The sequence below is a fragment of the Capra hircus genome, chromosome 2, assembly GCF_001704415.2.
Source record: "Capra hircus breed San Clemente chromosome 2, ASM170441v1, whole genome shotgun sequence".
In the NCBI taxonomy this organism is placed as follows: Eukaryota; Metazoa; Chordata; class Mammalia; order Artiodactyla; family Bovidae; genus Capra; species Capra hircus.
The window spans coordinates 38,539,383-38,559,689 of record NC_030809.1 but is presented as its reverse complement, the minus strand read 5'-3'; the positions used below and the strand labels follow the sequence as shown (position 1 = coordinate 38,559,689).

General features: G+C 36.1%; 1 protein-coding gene across 18 annotated transcripts in view; it reads left to right on the top strand.

The window, feature by feature from the left end:
• MAP2 (microtubule associated protein 2) overlaps window positions 1-20,307 on the top strand; it is a 298,493-nt gene that overhangs the window by 43,476 nt on the left and 234,710 nt on the right. Inside the window, exon 2 of one of the 18 annotated variants that reach the window (XM_018060010.1) lies at window positions 5,538-5,597. The exons of the other annotated variants lie outside the window; for them this stretch is intronic. The gene's annotated coding sequence lies outside the window, so the exon portion shown is untranslated. The remainder of the gene's footprint in view (window positions 1-5,537; window positions 5,598-20,307) is intronic. 18 annotated transcript variants of the gene reach the window in all.

Here is a 20,307-nt window from a genome sequence, read left to right as displayed (position 1 = left end):
CATATTACCCTTACTTAGTAGGTGAGGAAACAGGAGACAGAGGCACAGGGCAGTCAAGCAATGTGGATGGGACTCGGAGCCAGTCTGACTCCTCTGGTGCCCGGGGCTGCCATGTGGGAACATTTCTCTGTTGCCCTGAACTTCCAGGATATGTTGCTTCTGAAGATTCTGGGATAACATCCAAGATGATACTATCAGGACCATGCTGTGAGCCCCAGACTGAACCAGATCGTGGAATTTGATTAATAAGAATCAGAGTTTTAGCGGCAATCTTGCATATCATCTTGTTCAATTACTTATGCATGAATTTTTCTATGATCTGAGCTCATTCAGTCTTTACTTGAATTCCTCCAGTGTTAGGGGACTTTCTAGCTCTTAAGTCAGCTCTCCACATTTTCCTCGTTGCTAGAAAGAGCTTGTGAGAATCAGGCCCCAGCTCATGTTCTTATAGTTTTCACTCATTTGTGCAAGCTCTTCTCTTAAACTGTCCACAATACGTCTCACGGTCTTCCATAGGATGGTTGTACAAGGATGATAGCACAGACACCATGCCCCTTCTCTGAGTCCTCTTCCTTAGGATACATATCCTTAGTTCTCTCAAATGTTTCTAACATGGCCCCAAATTTTATATTTTATTTTTAAGATTTTATTTTTTGCTGGAATATAGTTGCTTTACAATGCTGTGTTAGTTTCTGCTGTACAATGAAGTGAATCAACTATATGTATACATATAGCCTCTCCCTTGTGGACCTCTCTGCCCGCCCTCCATCCCACCCCTCTAGGTCATCACAGAGCACTGAGCTCAACTCCCTGTGCTTTATAGCAGCTTTGCACTAGCTATTTTACCAGTAAGTGTACGCACAGTATACTTTTTCCAGTGGTGACTAATAGGCCTAGCTTCATTTCTTCTCTTGTCTTCTTAGGAAGAGAAGAAGCAGTGATATGCTGCTTCCTCCCTTCACACTCAGTCAGCCAGTTTGTGTGTCCATCTCTTTTCTTTCTCTGTCTCCTCTCCTTCTTTTACACACATACACGCACAAACTTCAGTGCCTTGATTCCTGCTCAGAGAGAACTGCCTAAGCCAGTGTAGCTCATGCTCGCAGTCTAGTATTTTGGAAAGTAATTTGGGTTTCAGCTGCACACAGGAAGATTTGAATTCCAGCTTACTAGCTAACTCAGTGCACTTCTGTTTCTTCACCTGCAAAATGGAAAATTGAATTCTTTTCCCAAGTGGTGACTATTAAATGAAATAGTGAATGTAAGAGTGCTTGACTCAATAATAAGTGCTCAAAAACTATGAATTTCCCTTCTACTGTGGATCTACATTCTCAAGAGCCCACCTACCAGTTTTATGATGGCTTGCTGCATCAAACACATATGTTTGCTTTCAGAACTTAGTCATTCCATATTTTTTTAATATAGTGAATCTTCAGTGTTCAAAATTAGGATAGCATGTTTGAATTTAAACACTTGTAATTGAAAGAAGTGAAAATCCAAACAATGCATTGGGTGAGGCAAATGCTGTGCACGAAGAGATGATCATTGGAAACAACTTGTCATGTAGATGAGCAATGCCCCTTGGCACTGCTTTAAAAGCAAAAGAAATAGATTTTACATATGGCAAAGTGCTTATGTATATTTATCCAGCCGGGCATATTATTAATGTGTCTTTAGCTGTTTGAGCTTGTGCTGTACTGTAATTACACATACTTTTTTTCTTCACTCAGACTTCTCCCCTATTCACAAAAAGAAAATCATTAAAAATTTTTTTCTTCAATAATTCCCTTTCCTCTTCCTGTGTTTTAAAAACATGATGCCACTGAACCACAGTGGGCAATATTAAAACCTAATCAGAAAGAGGTCCCAACTTCTTACCAGTACCTTCTCATCCTCACCCCCATCAACACCCTTGACTGTCTGTCTGCATCTCGGTTCCACTCACAATAAGCTTTCAACTTCAAAGTTAACTAGGGGGATCAAATGTGACCACACTACCTCTCTGATTCATCTTTTCCCCAGACTAAGACACCTGGATTCCAAAAGTAAATACTGAAAGGGAATACCTTTCTGAGAGTCAAAACCACTTGCATGGGATCTTTCTCCTTTTATTCTATCTAATGAACACAAAGCCCTGCTTTAATAACCTTTTACTAACTGATTTCCTTGCAACTGCTCTACCTGCCTTCCTCCATGTCCACCATATTGGAGTAGACGTAATTTTGTAAAAACATGAATCTATCAGTTTCCATGTCCTGAATAAATGTCTTTAGTGGCTTCCCATTTGTCTTCTGGCTTCTCATTTGTCCTGACCTAGGAATCAAGCCCACGTCCCTTGTGTCTCTTTCACTGCAGGTGCATTCTTCACCAGCATGATATCCCCAGTACCTAGCATAGTCTGGCATATGTTAGCATATTCTTATCTTTTATACATATTAATTTGCATAATATTAATTGGTAATAGTTGAATAATTAGTAGTTATAGACAACTAATAAATAAAAGTAGAAGCTGCTACAGGAGGGGAGGGCTAGTAATTGCTTGTTGACCAATTGATCTACAATTATAGGTAAATTTAGTAAAGGAAGTTAGTATCATGCGATTACTTACAAAAAGGTTTTTAAAGCACTGGGAGCATTGTCAAATATTTCAATAATTGGTATCATTCCCCTGCCTGCCCCCCCCCCCCATTTAATAGCAAAATAAAGAGGGAAAAGAAAGGTCTTCTATAAGGAAGTCCAGTTTCCTCCATTGGATATATGTTATTATTACCTTGAAAATGTTGACCATTCTTTGAGAATAAGGGTGTTTTACTTTTTAAAAATTCCAAATAAGGAAACATCTTAATGATAACCTTGAGAACATATAAACCTGGTCTCTTGCATTTTCTGATTTTAGAAAGTCCTAACAGAAACTCAAACAAATGAACTATTTCGTTTTCACAGCTACACTGAAGAGGGATAAGTCAAATTTTACAGTTAAAAGAATTTCAGAGTCAGCTGAGCTGCTGTTTACTCCCTTCCTCCTCTTCATTGTAAAGATTTTTCCATTAGGGTTAATATACTAGGTATGTTATGAAAAGCAGGCAAATGCGTATTATGCAGCTATTGATTTTTAATTTTCATTTGGAGCTCCTCTGGGATGTTACTAGTGATGCCCTCAGAGCAAATGTGTGTCTGGGCAGTCAGCCAGGGATTTACATTGGCAGCCAGGTTTATTAAGGAGAAAATGGGCCCTTTAGAATTATTGCAGGTATATAGCAGCAAGCTGAAAAGTACAGTCAGGCTTTCTGCTTCCTTTTGGCCAGAGTTCTAATAGGCGGAACCAGCCCTGAGTTTTGTTGGACTTGTAAAGTGACCCTCCTAAGCCTCAGGGCTAAGTGAGTGTCAAGAAAAGTGAAAAGTTTCAATCCACACTTTTTATTTCCAAAAGATTGAAAGCAAAATCCATCAAATTACTGACAGAGGCATCAACCTTGAAATATCTGTAGTGAAAGAAAAGTTAAACACTAATTACTAATGGCTGTTTGCCCCCTGAATCAGGTTTGAGGGAGGATTGATAAAAGCATAGGATTGAATAACAGAAATGAAGGTTCAGACGATTCAGAAGAACGTTATTGCCATCGCTGAAATTGCTTTGTCATTGGTTTGTGTCTAAGAACAGACAACTCTGAATTTGGATAAAATAGTTACTGCACACTATTTGATATGGACTTCTCAAGTGGCTCAGTGGTAAAGAAATCTGCCTGCCAATGCAGGAGACACAGGTTTGATCCCTGGGGCAAGAAGATCCCCTGGAGGAGGAAATGGCAACCCATTCCAGTATTCTTGCCTGGGAAATCCCACGGACAGGGTAGGCTAGAGGCTACAGTCCATGGGATCGCCACGAGTTGGCCACGACTGAATGACTGAGAATGCACACACACAGTGTTTGATAGAATTGAAGTATTGAGTTTGTAGGAAGTTTAGAGATCTAGGCTGGTCTTGTTTTATAGAAAAACAACAGCAACAACAAAACTTGTGGATTGGTAATTGTCAAGCCAGTATGAGGGATTTCACGTGGTTTGGGTATATATTTGTGGTTTTTCTGCTCTTCTGATTCTCCTTGTATCAGCCTGAGAGCTTTGATGGCTGGGACTGTGATCCGAGTTCCAGGGCCAGGGTACTGCTCTCTGGCCTGCCTTGAGTCAGACCCTTCTCAAAGTCACAGAGCATTGTCCCTACCTCAGCCATTATTGGGCTTTCCACCCAGCATAGTGGTGTGTTTGTTCTGGTCTATCTCTACCACCTAATATCATTGCTGAAACTGAGTTTTGTTCATCTGTGAATTCTACATATTTTACATAGTAGTTGGTAGGCTGTGGTAGTACACAATAATTATTCTTTGCTGAGAAAATAAATGATAAAAAACTGATCTGTAGCTTTCTACTCAGTGACATTTAGATTTATCAACAAGTAAAAATGATTTTCCCCCTCATTTTTCTGAGTATTTTTATGGAGACTATTTAGTTGATGAAAATCAATTTGTTACAGAGCTAGGGACTTTAGGGTGAGGAGGCTAGATCAGGGCCTAGGACTAGAAGGTGCTCTAGTAATATATATATTTGAGGGTTTGGCATCAATTAAAAATGTTTTTATCAGGCGATCTGTATAACTTTATGAGTTATCATTCTGAAATGTTGAATTTTAATTTAAAAATTCGTGCTTGGCAATAGCAACAGATATGAGATACAATTGTTATTGTCATTGTTTAGTTGCTAAGTCGTGTCTGACTTTTATGACCCCATGGGCTATAACCCACCAAGCTCCTCTGTCCATAGTATTTCCCAGGCAAGAATACTGGAGTACATTGCCATTTTCTTCATCCAAGGAATCTTCCCAACCTAGGGATTGAACCTGCATCTCCTGAGCCCATGAGATACAATAGAGATATATACATATAGTTTTCTACTTATTACATAGTTTTGGCCTATTAAATAAAAGGTTACAAAAATTCTTAATAGAGCCCTCTGAAGTGTGTCTGAGACTAGTTACTACAGAACTTAGATATGAAACAACTAGTAATAAATTAGAACCTATTGGAAAATAAAATTAAAATTTATAAATCATTAAATTATAAAGTGCTCTTAAAATACCTTGGCAAACAATGACTGAACACATCTTTATGCCCTAGAATTTCATAGAATATATTGTTAAAAATAGTATTGCATATTTCCTCTTAAGATTTATAAATCCTAAGGGGAAAATACTAATATTTCCAGCTTACTGTATTTATTTACCCTAGGCAATCCTTGCATTACTGTTTTCTTTGGTTTCACCAGTTGATGGCCTACCCCTTCTTGCTTTATGCGCATTTTGCCATCCTGATTTGTGGTGTTTTCTGACATTGAACCAATCCCGGGTCAAATTTAGAAATGAGTATTCATTACCTTAAATGCTCCCTACAGTGGTTAACCCAAGAAGAGCTTGAGATATGGGCATTCCGCCAGGAGGTGAACCAAAGCAATTTTGGTTACAGCTGATTTGTGGTTTGATCTTTGCAGATGTACTTCACTTTGATCTCAGTTTTAGGAAGTCATTGCAATTCAGTGGAGCCAAATGTGGTAAGTGCCTGAAGATGGTGACTGCAGTGCATATGTTTTATCAGCTGGATATCTTTTCTTAGCCAGAATGAAAATTATGAGTTCTTCACATAATTTATATGATAATAGAAAGGCAATTATATAGCTTTTAAAATGATTAATGATTGGCTATTCCATTGGCCCGCAGACAATACATAATCTATAGGAAAAGGATTCTCAGTATTGGTATCTGACAGATGGTTTCCCAGTATATTCAGTATTCCTGCAATTGGAGATCAGTATTGTTGAGGAAGGGTGAGGGAACTGTTTTTTGTATATATTGTTTCAAAGATATTCCAAATTGTATATGTTATTTATATATGTATTACAAATTATATTTGTTATTACACAAATGTATAGTACTACAAAAAATTAAATTTGCGTATGAATAACAAATAGCAAGTTAACTAACTCACAGTAGGACAAAGGGGTGCTGCTTGCAGTTTGAAATAGGTGATTTTTCTGCTAAATAGAATTAATATTTTACTACACAGTGAGTAAAATGCATGGATATTGTTACTTCAGGCTTACACATATTAATATGTGTAACTTTAACTCTAAAAATGAGTATAGAGAAAGCACATATCACTTTCTTAATTCAGACAACAGCACTTCTGAGTATAATTTAGCCATTTAGCCATGTTTTATCCTTTCCCTCCTAACCAGGATGATCTCAAATATAATTTAAAAGAGAGACTTTTGCAAGTGACGACTTTTCACTTTGTTAGGCTTCTTTGAGTTTAAAGTGTTTTCTCTAGTAATTCTCTATGTGTATGGAGAGGAGTGAATTTTAGCTCTATTCATTATCTTGATACAACAGGCTGGAAAATTGATTTATGGTTGTATATCCTTAAATGCAATCTATTATACTGAAGCAATTTGCTTATGTCATGAAGTTTTTATGAAGGAGATAACATCCTTTTATGCATTTATACACAAACACATATCATAGATAAATCACACAGTGAATGTAAAACCATCTTCTAATCAGTTCTTGAAAATACCTATTTGTAAGATTTTGTCTTTTATTTACTATAAAAAACATAAATTATGGGTGGAATTTTATTCTTATTCTTTTTGTTTAAACCACTGTATTCAACTCAACTGAAAAGCCAAGTGTGCCCTTTCATTCCCATCCCTATGCAATTGTCCTGAGTGCACAATCCTTTATGAACATTAAGGAAAAAAAATTTGGTGGTAAATATTTAATAGATATATTTTTAACTAAGAATATATATATTAGGGAGAGCCTTACAAAACTTATAACCAGAAATTATGTCAATAGTGAAATTCAACTTAGAGGTCAAATCAATATTGCTATGTTCAAATGCGAGAAGGAAATAGCAACTCACTCTAGTATTCTTGCCTGGAGAATTCCTGTGGACAGAGGAACCTGGCAGGCTGCATTCCATGGGTTCGCAAGAGTCAGACGCAACTTGGTGACTGAACCACCACCACCACCACTGTGTTCAAATGGGAATAGCCACCTTTCTGGTTTTATGCATATTCATAAAAAGTTTTTGTGAACTATAGTTGTTAGCTTCTATCAGTTCTAAAATGAGAATCAATCTTTGTGTCTCTGCATTTTTCTGTTTTTTTTTTTTACAAATTTTTGCCTTAATGCTATACAGTCATCTCAACTGTGTTGAAAGATATATGTGTGTGTGTGTGTGTATGTATGTATACACATACACATTAATTACAAGAGATATGAATAAGGTGAGTCTTGTATTCTAGAGCCTTCTATGAAGAGTCTCTAGGAACACTGTAAGAGAGAACTAATATGAAGTCAGGTAGTACATGTCGCATATTTAGTAAACAAAGCTTTCTCTTTCTCTCAGACTAAAAGACACTTTCCATAGTAAAATAATTTTATACTTTAAGATGGAACATATTTTCTTATAGTGAGAACTTCTTGTCTTAAGAAACACATTCTTTATCTTTCAAGATAGAGGAAAGATCCTTTAGAAGAAGCAAACATTTAAAAACATCTTTTAAAAATTGTTGTGAATTTTAAGCTGAGACCTCCTTTAACGAAATGATTGTGGATACTAATTTTGGAAATAAGAGGTCTATCTATCTAAAAGAGTAGCAGTTAGTTAGAAACAAGATCCATTGACCTCAACATGAGATTGTCTCCCTTACTTTGGAATGAAGCATCTTAGTAAACAGATGCTAACGCAAGAGCTTCATCCACAGAAGGAGGTGAAATAGCCAAACCTGCAGCGGTCTTCCCCACAATTGTTTTTTTTTTTTTCCTTCATTTTGCTATACTTATAATTCAGGCCGTCATTTAGGAAATACATTACTGCTTACCACTAGCTATCTTGAAAGTGAAACGTACTATTCTGGTCAAAGCCCCATTTCCCTAATGGTGATTAAAACTGGGCAGAGAGCCCGATGTAATAAAAACAGTCTCAGAGCTTTTTCACTAACCTTCGTCTGGGAAAAGCAACATTGGAGGTTTTATTTCTTGAAAAATGCACAACGTCCATATGATTAAATGCTCCTCAGTCTCTTTTCAGCCACAGGCTGCACATCCAGGCCTTAATTGTGCCAGCTGTTCTCTTAACCCATCACCTAAATATTGCTCTCGAATGTAATCTGTCTTGATAGAAAGCCTTTTAACTTTTCTGTTTTACAATTCATCTTTCTTATATGCCAAATGAAACATCTTCTTTCATTCGAGAAAAGTGAGCTCTTGGGAGGAAAAAAATAAAAACGAAGAGTTTTTTTTTAAATTCTGTGTGTATTAAGGCAAATCCCTTTTCCTGTCTTAATTGAAATCAGTTAAGCGTTCACGAACTTCACCACAAAGACTGAATGAGCTATTTTTCTTTTTAAATGAGGCCAAGTCTTGTTGGCACCCGTGACGAAGACCATCCTGTGCAAGGGCAGGTTGCCAGCAGGTTTCACATTCAAGGCCAAAGTTTCACTGCGTTTGCTCAGCTTCTTCCATAGTCTGCAGTGAAGCCACGGTGAAGGCCAGGGGCGTGCCTCCTGCACTTATATTATTGTCTCTGCTTTTCAGTTGGTGGATTTGGAAACAAAGAAAGAGATCCATTCACTTTCTCTCTTGCAAAAAAAAAAAAAAAAGGAAGGGACTCGGGGATGCTGGGTGATACATAATAACCCAGGGCCAATTTTGCAACCTCTTGTGAGGCTTAAACCATTTCAAAATAAAGAGTCATGTTAAAAAAAAAGGATAACCTTAACTGCTAAATGTGAAGAAACCAAACTGTAATATCTAAATATGGCTCTATCTTTAAAAAACAATCAATTAAAATAAGAACAGAATAAAAATAAAACAAGGGTTTTTTTTTCTTTTTGTTGGCCTAGCTACATGCATGTGAGGCTTACTATGCTTTAAACACTTTATAATTACACTTATTGGGGGAGAAAAGGGGATTAGGTGACTCTTTAACCAAAGCAAAGTGGATTTTAAACGGCTGTTTAAGTTTGTTTCTGTCTCTGTATCTCCATCTCTTCCCCTGCCTCTCATTTTTCCTTCTTTCCCTTCACTCTGACATTAAAAATATTTCTAGGTTAATTCTGTTGCATTAAGAAAATACCTCTCAGGCCAAAGTTTTGTAAAGCCTGGTTTAGATAAGTGGGGAGAAAAAAAGGGAAAACAAACAAAAGATCATAATAAATATGTCATTATTGCTATAATTAGCTATAAGGGAAGGACACCAGTTATAGTAGTTAGGAACCCAGCTTCTGAAATCAAGCAGCTCATATTCAAATCCTGATCATGGCTCTTATATGTGACCTTTAATGCCTAATACCTTCATTTTTAAAACATGGGTTAACACAGTATTATCTACCTCTGAAGTTTATTAAAAGGCCCATGTGAATTAGTATATTTAGAATACTTAGAAGAGTGCCCAGCATAGAATACTCAGTAAGTATTAATGTATTTAGCTAACTAAAGGCAAATATTTAGTACTGCTAAGTCTTCAAAATGTTTCTGTATATTTGAAATACAGCTTATAAAACTTCTTTTGAGGAGATCCTGAAATATGAGCAGGATTTCGTACTTTCGTACTGCTTTGTGGACACCCAGTACATCACAGCTACTTTGACTCTCCTGTTGCATAGCCCACTTTTCAAATGTATGTCAGTCAGGTACATGTAAATAATTTAGTTTCTGCTAGTGTTTGTCATACATTATTAAAATACCAACTTTCTGTTGGTGTCTTCAAATTGGTAACTTACAACTGCTGTCTTCAAATGATTATAAGGTCCTACATTTTTACTTTGCTGGTGTGTTTCCCATTTCTTCTCCAAATTTAATCTTCCAAGTATACATTTTTAAATTAGTGTCTTGGATATTTGTCTTAAATTTGAAGGAGTTGCCTATATTTTACTGGATATCTTCACTGTAACTGGATATGAAATTCAGTAAATTGAAAAGTCATTTCTCAGGTTTGAGAAAACTTTATAAAGAAGCATCTAGTATTTATCCAGTCACACAGTTTTATTGACTTGTCTTAAACAGTGTTCTTTATTGAGAAGTAATTAATAGAGTATTCTGGATAATGAATAAGATGAATATTAATCTCTGATGTTCTAGCACATACTGATTTATTTTCAAGTTACAAAAGTAAGTAATTATTTTCCTTGAAGTAGTTTGCAAAGGATGCACATTTCTCATTTTTATAAGGCTCTATATTTAGTTAGAATTAACAAAAGAAGGAATTCTGTGGGTTTTCATTGAAATTCTCATAAGAATCTGCTGAAATAATATTAATGCTATAGATAATTTATATAAAAGTTCATTACAGCAACTGTATTGACATTTACAGTACTCCATCAATGGTCAGTATACTTATAAGTCGTGTTATGATTTGATTAATGTATAGGAACTGTGTCAGTAAAGATATTATTTGGTCAGTTGTCTAGGACTAGACACTTAAGAGCTTAAAAAGCTCATGCTCAGGTGATATGGTAGTTAGATTTACTGTGCTATTTCCTACCTCAGACAATGCTGATTTCAGAGAGTTCTCTGAGCCAATGAATGATAGATATATGAATGAGTAATATGATCTTAGAGACAACAAATTATAGAAAAATACAGAGAATTCTGGTATTTTAAATGCAGTATATCTGATTTCCAGCTTGAGATGGATGGAAAACAGCATAGCTTTGCACTGTAGAAAACACTATGTTGGTGCTCAATGTTGCATCACCAAAAAAAGGAAAAAAGAAAAGATGCGGCCAAATAAAGTTTTAGTCAATTAAATCTTTAAAGAAGACTGTTTAATTATAACCTCTCAGCCTCAGCAGGTATAATTGTTGAACATTACGACCTGTTCCAAATTATACATCAAAATACAATTGAGTTACTAGTAGGAAGCCCAAGTGATTTTTGTATGATTGAACTGATGAACTTTTATTACTGCTACTGTTTCCTCTGTTTTACTTCAATAAATCACATAAATTTAATTATGGTGTGACAGTTGAAGCTGCCTTTGACATTTTTCAGTTTGTCTCACCATTCCCTAGTTAGTAATGTACATAACTGAAATAGCTGATAGACCTTTAGTGAAGTGTGCACATTGACTAAGAGTAGTTAATTAAAACTGAAAATCAATCAGTGATACAATCAGTGTATCAAATTTGATATAATCAATGTATCAAAAGGAAAGCAGAATGATGTTCGGCCAAAATGAGAGACTTCCTTAGGAGAAGGAACTTGAGAATGTAATAATGTAGTATTCTAGATCGGTAGACTTCACTTGGTACTATAGCTAATTGGCTTTATTAACTAGGACCTTTTATTCCATTTGGAGGTAAATTACTAGATTCTGGTTTACACAAGAAACAAGAAGGCTATTGTATACTTTTTGTTCTTACGCGTTTTACTGGGGTCGCACAGAGTCGGACACGACTGAAGTGACTTAGCAGCAGCAGCAGTGTTGAAATGCTGGCTGAGTCTATGGATACCTGGGAAAATATTCAAGTATGATTATAAGCTAGTGTTGCTTTACTTGTTGTTGAAATCACGGTTTTTACTTTAAAATGTAACTTGCAATTGAGATGTTCTAAAGCTTTTTTTTTTTTTCTTACATACTTTTGTTATAGTCCATTGGCAGGTACTGGCCAATCATGACCCTGCTTTATGTATCAGTCAAAACATATTATTTGAAGTTAAGTTAATTATAAGATTAGATATCAGTATTTAGCCTAGTCATCATTATATTTCATGTATAAATAGGAAAAATCTTAAGTGAACTTAAAAATATTTGAAAGTTCTGCTGGTACATGGATGAAAGGATCGTGATGTTCTGATGAAATCATTACATTTCTTGATCTTATTCTTGTTCTCACTGACTTGTGTTCTTGCTCTCTCTCTTCCTGTCGCTATATTTTCCTATGTTAAGTGATTTGACCAAAATCTCAGACAGTAGTAGAATCACTGTTGATACCCCATCTATTCATAATAGTATTTGTAGTTCCATTGATCATGTGTTTTAGCTCATACTAAATTGTGACTCCATGAAGGTGGGGTACTTTGCAGGCCTCGTATCTCTTAGAGCATGTAACATCCAACACTGCACATGGAATATTTGCATAAGTGAATGTGTAAGATTATGCTGATAAAAAGAAAAGATAGTAATCATGGATAGTTCAGCTTTATATTAAATAAAATCATTAATGTCACCATCAGAAACCTGATGTCAGCTTAATTGACTTCAGTGTTACTACGTTTAGCCTATCAGAATCAACCTTATGAAAAACTAGGTCGACTCCTTGTAATTTGACATATGTGGCAGTGTATTATTAGTGAGGATAACTATCAGTCACAAGATGTAAGCCAGCTTGCACAAGCATGTTATGGAATGAAGGAAATTTATTTATGGCGCCTCTATGATATGCCAAACATTCTGATTAGCTCTGACATACATTATCTCATTTAATCCTCAAAGTACACTGGGAAATAGGTATGGTTATCACCATTCTAAAAATGAGGAAACTGAGATTCAGACATACTTAAGCACTAACTTTTAAGCAAATTGTAGGATTTAAGCACATAGCCTGGGAGAGCTGCCTTGAATTTGTGTTTGCTTCTAAAACATCTGCTTCTGCTTTATTGAGTATGCTAAAGTCCTTGTGTGGATCACAACAAACTGTGGAAAGTTCTTCAAGAGGTGGAAATACCAGACCACCTGACTGGCCTCCTGAGAAATCTATATGCAGGTCTAGAAGCAACAGTTAGAACAGGATATGAAACAACAGACTGGTTCCAAATTGGGAAAGGAGTACGTCAAGGCTGTATATTTTCGCCCTGCTTATTTAACTTATATGCAGAGTACATCATGAGAAACGCTGGGCTATATGAAGCAAAGCTGGAATCAAGATTGCCGGGAGAAATATCAATAACCTCAGATTGTCATCAATAAACAGATGATACCACCCTTATGGTAGAAAGCAAAGAGGAACAGAAGAGCCTCTTGATGGAAGTGAAAGAGGAGAGTGGAAAAGCTGGCTTAAAACTCAACATTCAGAAAACTAAGATCATGGCATCCAGTCCCATCACTTCATGGCAAATAGATGGGGAAACAATGGAAACAGTGAGAGACTTTATTTTGGGGGCTCTAAAATCACTGCAGATGGTCACTGAAGCCATGAAATTAAAATATGCTTGCTCCTTGGAAAAAAAGCTATGACCAACCTATACAGCATATTAAAAAGCAGAGACATTACTATACCAACAAAGGTCCATCTACTCAAAGCTTTGGTTTTTCCAGTAGTCATGTATGGATGTGAGAGTTGGACTATAGAGAAAGTTAAGCGCTGAAGAATTGGTGCTTTTGAACTGTGGTGTTGGAGAAGACTCTTGAGAGTCCCCTGGACTACAAGGAGATCCAACCAGCTAATCCTAAAGGAAATCAGTCCTGAATATTCATTGGAAGGAGTGATGCTGAAGCTGAAACTCTAATACTTTGGCCACCTGATGTGAAGAACTGATTCATTTGAAAAGACCCTGATGCTGGGAATGATTGAAGGCAAGATGAGAAGGGACAACAGAGGATGAGATGGTTAGATAGCATCACTGACTTGATGGACATGAGTCTGAGTAAGCTCCAGGAGTTAATGATGGACAGGGAAGCCTGGTGTGCTGCAGCCCATGGGGTCACAAAGAGTCAGACATGACTGAGTAACTGAACAGAGCTGAGAAGATTAAAACATATTTATAGTAATAAAATTTGAATACTAATAAATCACATGATAGTAATCTGATTAAAATGAAACTGTCTACTTTTTTAGAATCATAGCCGGTTTTTTAGGAAATATGACCACCTGAAACAGGTTGTAACTGTCTTATTATTGTGATTGTTATCTTGTTATTTCTACACTTACCTGTCAATTACGTAAGGAGTGGATTTAGTATCCTTATTTTAAAACTTAGAACCAGAAGAACAAAGTTGCATGTTAACAAAGCAATGCATTTAGAAATAAAGTCATGAAGGTATCCTTCAGACTTAAAAATCTAAAATTATTCATATCACTCTAATGACTAAACATGATCCGTAATTCTTAGAATATTTTTCTTATTGCAGGACTTTTATACTGTAACAACAGAGGAAAATATTTTATAAAATATTTTGGAAAAGTAATTTATAAGAATCTATTAAAAGTATTTTCACTTATATTTTTATTGCTAGACATAACACATGTTCATTTTTATTAAATACTTACAAATACAGAAAAGTGAGATAAATCTAAAAGAAGAAAAAAAAATCCTAGTATTGAAAAGTGTACTGTGTTTTAATGTTGATATTTTAACTAGTACTGGTACCAAGATTTAATGGTATATTTACCCTTTGTTGAAGAGCAATTGTTCTTGAAATTACTGTATTTTGTTGGTACAGTCTACCTGTTATGGTTCCTGTCTATATATAGGAAAAAATGCATTTTGAAAGTTGAGGCCAAGATGTCATAATTTGCCTCTCAATTTGCCTTCTGGCAATGCCAGACTTTATAGTAATCATTTGAAAAATTTTCAAGTCATATCAGTGTGCTTTGCCTTCAGAGAGCACACACAATTTACTTTTAATCATCCTTTCATCATGGGGAAGATTAAATACACTACATGGAGCCTGGAAAGGTGGGTGACAGCTGGGAGAGATTTCCATAGAGGCCTCAAAGCCCTTCCAGAAGATTGATTGTGCAGTGTTTTCTGCCAGTTCCTTTAGCTTTACCCAGGTTATCATCCCATCAGGAAACTTGCTGCTGGACCTCATCATGTTGCTGACAATTTAGATGACCTCAGGACATTCCTTTAATCTTCTCAAGCTTCATTCTCATTTTCAAAAGTACAAGTAAGGACCCTTAGACATGCTAATCCATCTGAAAATATTATAAAGAAAAATTCATTTGTGTTTGTGAAAAAAAAAAAGTTTTCACTCTTATGTTTTCCATTTGTATTGACTTAAATCAGTAAATGGACTTGCTCTGAGTGTAGCAGAAGTATAGGCTGCCTTACAACAGTGAGCATTTACTGACATGTGGCCAGTGTTTTCATTTCATTACCAGGAAATCAAGGTAGTTTCTTTGATGCCTCTTTACACTGAATCTTATCTTTCTCAGTAAGTTTGCTTGGGAATGAATTACTGCAAATAAGTACATACTTATTTTGTGTTTTTCCTCTTCCTTTAGCAGCATGACTTTCTTGATTTGGGACTGGATAGAAAATAATGCCTCCTCAATTATTTAAACATCCCTTGTTGACTATTAGCAATAGTTAAAAAAATTATGTGTGAAAGAACTTAAATCTTCTGGCTCTGTTTCCATAGCTCATTGAAACTGGCAGATGGGAACACAATAGCAACTGTGCAGCATGACTGCCACCCCAACACACACACAGCACAAGTTGATAATTGGGTTCCTCATTCCAGACAGGGAAGGGCCTGTTGACTTTCTCTAGTGCTGAGGAGTGTGTACAGTTACTCTGCTGTGGCACTGGATCCATCAAGCACTGAGTGCTCTGAGAAGTGACAAGGTGACCCGCCGCAGAGGCTGGTGCCGGCTGCGTTCATGTGAGTCACAGGGGACAGCGTTTCGGTGTTGCCCGACTGCTGTCAAAGCTCATTTCCCTCTCTGTTAACTGGTTGAAGATGTGTGTGCCAAGAGGAATTTTATCAATCAGTGGTGTATTATAAACGATTTTGTCCCTGGCCCAAACAAGAAGAGTTCATCAATTCTTTACGGATGGATTACAGATCCCACCTTCTGTAACTTTTTTTTCATTATGTTAAATGTTTGGAAATGAAGCACATGTTATTATTTGGAAGCATTTCATTATGTGAGGATATCAAACATTAGGTTATTTGTTTCCTTTGGTCTCTGGATTATTTACTTTCTTGCATGACATTTGACACTTTGGCAAGCTAGCAATTGAAAATAACCCATTACTAGAGATTACCTTTCATTGGGAGTAGGTGTCATATTTGATAATGAGTCAGAGTCAACTGAATCTAGGTTAACACAGGATTAAGCAAAACTATATATGTGGAAAAACTAATGTCTATACATACAAGATGTTTGTGTTCATGTAGTACCAACACTATTAGTAAAACCCATACTAGTTCCCAAATTGTACTTTTTGTGCACTTTCAGAATTCGAATGTATTTGTTATATTTATACTTTTCAACTTAAGGACAGTTGTAGGTCAGGCATCTGCCCATTGAAATATTTTCATCTGAAAAAGCATTAGGTGAGGGTCTAGCTTTCATGCTGTGATTAATGGCATTTCAGCTTCTACCCCTTTCTTGCTTCTGAAATTGGGGATGGAGAAAGCTCCCACCACAATTCATTCACTTACCCCCTACCGTGCTTTATTTTCCTCATAGAGGTCATCATTCTCTTATGTGTTTATATTCACTGGAGGAATCAACCTCTAAAAGGGCAGAAAACTTTCCATAACTTACTGCCAATCATTATTTTCCAGTCCTTAGAAAAGTGCCTGCCATGAAGCAGTTATTCAAAAATCATTAGTTATCCTGGATGGGAGGGGAGTTTGGGGGAGAATGGATACATGTATATGTATGATTGTATTCCTTTGCTGTTCACCTGAAACTACCACAACATGGTTAGTTCAAAATACAAAATTAAAGTTTTTTTTAAAAATTAAAAAGTCATTAGTTAATAGAGTGTATAACTAATTCCCTAGTGTATTCCATTTGCTTGGGAACACATTCTTAAAATAAAATAATGAAGCTGTGTCTTGGATCACAGTCAGACCATAAAACATTCAAATTAGCTATGCAGTACTACTTCAGTAAGAGTAAGGATTAAGTAGACTGGATTAGGAATTTAACCACCATTTGTAATATTTTCCGTATAGTTTAAAATAAATGGTTAACAGATTATAAGTCTAGGACCACCTGTATGTGAAGAGTAGGGAAAAGTTGTGCAGTTAATTTAAGCTATTTTTATTCTACTGTATTGCTTTTTGGTCCACTTTATGTTGGAGAAAATTTGAAGCTCTAACCCTTAATTGGGACAGTTGAGGGATGACAGAGTCTGAAAAACTACTTAACATTTTACATGTGGTAACAGCAGATGTTTTTTACATGAATGTTTTTAGACTTATAGGAAATCCTAACTTTTGTTGTAGCTGTATTTGTTCCAGAAATAGGATTTTCAATTGTAATATATAAATTCTGACCTCATTTTTGGTCCCTTATATATAGCATATAATGCAACAAGAATATTAAAATTGATGAAAATTTTCTTTATAATAAATAATGCTGAAGTCAATCCATTTATACCTCTTTTTGAGGGTTTGACATCTTTTATTAAATTAGTTAAATTATGCTGGAAAATTATTTATAACAACAACATCTACAGGAGTTAAATATACCTGAGTTAACCCTGGAGAAAGCTTTTGACTCAGAGAAGTGGGTCCAGAAATGTGTGGAATGCTCCAATTTGGCTTCTTAGTGGATATACTAGGGTTTTCAGGAAATTAGAGCTTTGGGGAACAGATTTATTTCATTGTTTAAGGATTGCCTTATAGTTGTTCATTCCTTTGAAATTCAGGTTTTACTGAGATGACAAAATGACTTTTTGATAATCTTCGGAGAATGTGTACTTTCTGAATTAGAAAAAATTCTAGATTATAGGATTAATCTTTGAAAAAAGTATCCTGATGTTAGACTTACTGTATATACCTCATGCTCAATGAGTGCTCACACGTATTTCACATCTTTTCAAATCTCAGCTGTAAATCCAAGTATTAATCAAAAGGTGCTCCATTAAAGATTTTGAACAAATAGTTGATAGTGCATTCACTTTGCTATAAAACCATTTCAAAGGAAACCTTAGATTTTAAAGACTAATGATCTGAGCTAGCAGATGGGCTTTCTTGCAGAAAATAAACGTACTGGCTTTTGTCGATTCCATTTTCACTCATGTACTATCTCATTATCAAAATAAATATAGCATTATTCAGATGCATTTTGGCTCTCAATAAACCATACTTTTTACTGGTGTTTTTCATCATGAACCTTGAACATATCAGCTTCTTAAACCATTTATATGCCTAACATCCATAACACAAATATTACAAGGAAGAAAAAAAAAAGGAAGGATCTGGGATAAAATATATTAGACCCTTTTGCTGTAGACCTTTGAGGTAGTGTCAGCAGTAAGTTTATATATTTTTTTTCTGAGTTTGGAATTCATTTTAGCTTAATTTTTATTTTATATTGGGATATAATTGATTTACAATTTTGTGCTACTTTCACATGTACAGCAGAGAGATTCAATTGTACATATGCAGCAAAAAGCTTCTTAATAAATACTGCATCTTCCAAAATTTTGTCCCACTAAAAATGCTTAGAACTACAGGAGTCTGGGGTCTTTCTATTTCAAAATTTTGTCATTTGTTTTCTTACAGTGTTTTCAAAGCATTGCCTTTATTGTTTCTGCCTGAATTTGATTATGCCAGAATTCTGTAAGGAATTGCACAGACACATGAGTGTCTAAGGGCTTCCTTGGTTTGCACAGACACATGAGTATCTAAGGGCTTCCCTAGTGACTCAGGAGTGTAAAGAATCCACCTGCAATGCTAGAGACCTAGGTTCGATCCCTGGGTTGGGAAGATCCCCTGGAGAAAGGATAGGCTACCCACTCCAGTATTCTTGCCTGAAGAATTCCATGGACAGAGAAGCCTGGCAGTCTACAGTCCATGGGGTCACAAAGAGTTGGACATGACTGAATGACTTTCACATGAATGTCTAAACTTAAAAGCAAAAGGTGAAAAAAGCATATATAAATATACACAGCCCATATACCAGATACGTAAATATTTCACCTTATCTCTGACTAAAGTTGTCATTTTTGCCTTAATAGTATTTCTATAAAATTAATTAGCAGTCTTAATCCATAGGTGATATTGTTGTTGTTTAATTGCTAAGTTGTATACGACTCTTTTGTGACCCTATGGACTGTAGTCTGCCAGGCTCCTCTGTCCATGGGATTCTCCAGTCAAGAGTACTGGAGTGGGGTGCCATTTCCTCCTCCAGGGGATCTTCCCAACCCAGGGATCGAACCCAGTCTCCTGCGCTGGCAGGTGGATTCATTACCACTGAGCCACCTGGGAAAGCTCAATCCATAGGTACTATGGATTTAATCTTTATAAGCCTAGTTTCCTCTTGGAAATAATGATGCCCGCTTTATTTATTCTTGTGAGGATTAAATTAATAATGTTTGCGACATAGTTTGTACAATGTCTGGGTTATATTTAACAAGCATTGTCTCCTATTGTTGCTTTTGTATTAGAGATAGTACTGTAGTTTTCATAAAACAGACTCCATAATTGAGCATTTAAAACTTCTTCAACTTAAATGGGTAGCTATTAATACTTCTAGTTGCTGACTTGCTGTGTTACCTTTTCTCCCCTACTGTGTTGTGACAGTAGATGGGTAGATACAAAATCCCAGCGTGGAACTGGTCCTCTTTACCCTTTAATCTCTACTTCCGAGCATTGTCACCGTAGCTACAGGGAACATGTCAGCTTATGTGTTCAGAACATTCCATTGGGCATCATAGCTAGTGCTTCTCTTCTGACAATGTCATTTTATGTGAATGATACAAAGTCTAAAGGTGAAATTAGTTGGAGTGCTCATGACTCAGCCTCTTTTTTCCGGGAGTGACTCATTCTGCATTTATAGATGCCTGACTTTGTGCCATACACCACTCTAAGTGCTTGAGATACAAATGTGGATTTGCTGGGTCACTGACCCAGAGCAGCCCACAGCCTTGGCAGACAGGATGTAGCATTCATTGTAAACTATGGGCTTCCATACAGTCAGTGCTCTATTAATGTTATACCTGTCTATCAAGGAAAAGTGTGATTAAATATACAATAATGTGGGTTGGCTAGGCAACCTAATTCTATAATTTGGAACATATATTTCTGACCCTATATTGATGTATTTTAGCCCAGTTATCTCCACAATATTCATTCCTTTTTGTTTTCTTTCAGTGTTAGGTAAGATTTCACTCTTTTGCATATCACATAAAATCTACCCTTTATCAATAAGTTAGTTGTCTGATGCATACCTTCCCTGATTATCCTGCCAGAAACTCACAATGTGTGTTAAAAAAAAAACAAAACAAAACCTATCACCCTCTCCTCTTGCTCAGCAGCCTGATCTACCTTTAGCCTTTCCTGTT